This window comes from Parus major, chromosome 13 (genome assembly GCF_001522545.3).
Source record: "Parus major isolate Abel chromosome 13, Parus_major1.1, whole genome shotgun sequence".
Lineage (NCBI taxonomy): Eukaryota > Metazoa > Chordata > Aves > Passeriformes > Paridae > Parus > Parus major.
Genome location: NC_031782.1, coordinates 426,977 through 428,509, shown reverse-complemented (window position 1 = coordinate 428,509; position 1,533 = coordinate 426,977). Strand labels below are relative to the sequence as shown.

The following is a 1,533-nucleotide window of genomic DNA, read 5'->3' as shown; positions in this document are numbered from 1 at the left end:
CCAAACCTGCCATGGTCCTGGGGCACACTGAGCCTGGGGCCAAACCTGCCATGGTCCTGGGGCACACTGAGCCTGGGGCTGAGGTACAGGGCCGGGGATGTGTGAGAGCAGTACCGGGGCAGTACCGGGGCAGTACCGGGGATGTGCCGGGGCAGTACCGGGGCAGTGCCGGGGATGTGTGAGAGCAGAGCCGGAGCTATGCCCGGGCTGTGTAGGGCTCCCAGCGCAGGACCTCCCTGCCCGGCTCTCCCACATCAGGCCGGACGCATCTCGGCCCATAAAAGGGAACAGCTCTGGTTCCTCCTCCTCCTCCTCGTCGTCCTCCTCCTCCTCCTCCTCCCCCGGCTGCCAGGCCGGGCCCAGGCGGAGCCAGAAGCAGTTTGCAGGGCTGGGTGGCCGTGTCTGTGCATGTGTCTCTTGTGCAAGTGGCTGCGGGGTGAGCAGCGGGCACCCCCGCCCTCCTCCCCGCCGCTGGCATCCCTTCCCGGGCACAGCGAGCTGATCCCTGGCTGGCAGTGGAGAGCTGGCAGAGCCCGCAGCTGCCCCCAGCACCCCCCTTTTCCTGGGGACAGACCCAGTGCAGGGCCCGGGAGCTCGCAGGGGATGGCGAGAACTTCCCTCGCCTCGGGGCACGGCGGGCACAGGGACCGCGCTGCTGGCACGCTGGAGAGGGAGATGGAGCGACAGAGGGAGTTCGAGAGAGGGACGGTGTTAAACACTTTGTACTTACAAGGGCTTGCAAGGTACTCGCGGGAGATCAGCAAAAGAGAAAGCTGAAATCAGTTATACGTGACCCGAGAATATTTCTTTCGGTCTTTTTTCCCCTCTGCATGTTGCAAATGCAAAGGCAGCTTTGAGGATGCTCTAAATGATGGGCTGCTCCCAGACACAGAGGAACACAGAGATGAAAAACATGGAGCTTTCCACCCAGAAGGGGACATTTCAGCACAGTTGCATCAGGAAAAACAGCAAAAGGCTGTCATTTTGTTCCAATGCAGAAAAAAAAGAAACTCCAAATTAATAAAACAGAATTATAATTTCCAGTCAACTCTATGAGCATCTGGTCCAGTTCTGCCTGGACTAGAAAACAAAGAATGCAGAGAAGGTTTGAAGCTTCTGCCTGAAGACCTGCCACTCCAGGTCTGAGACAGAAGCTGGAATTGCTGGGGTGTTTTAATTAATTTAATTTACTGGAGAGCACCAGAGCGGGTGAGTCACTTTTCTGTTTTCCGAGGTCCTTGCCAAGCCAGTGCTCCAGCACCGCATTACAGACATGACCACTAGAAATTAGATTTGAAATGAACATGAGATTAAAGCCCCAGCTTGCATCATTAAAGATCCTGTGGTCGTTGCTGGAGAGCACCAGCTGCAGCCACATGCAAGCACAGCGGTCCCGCTGCCCCGAGCTTCCCGGGACACTGCTGCCACCGCCCTGGGAGCTCTGTCCACAGCAGGGCAGTGTGTCCATCCTCAGCAGGGCACAGAGCTCACCCTCAGCAGGGCAGTGTGTCCATCCTCAGCAGGGCAGTGTGT

The 1,533-nt window shown here is 57.9% G+C and overlaps 1 protein-coding gene across 4 annotated transcripts in view; it reads left to right on the top strand.

Annotated features, from left to right (window-relative positions):
• The window catches only part of SH3RF2 (SH3 domain containing ring finger 2), a 22,263-nt gene that overhangs the window by 13,056 nt on the left and 7,674 nt on the right, over nt 1-1,533 (top strand). The gene's annotated exons all lie outside the window — the stretch shown is intronic.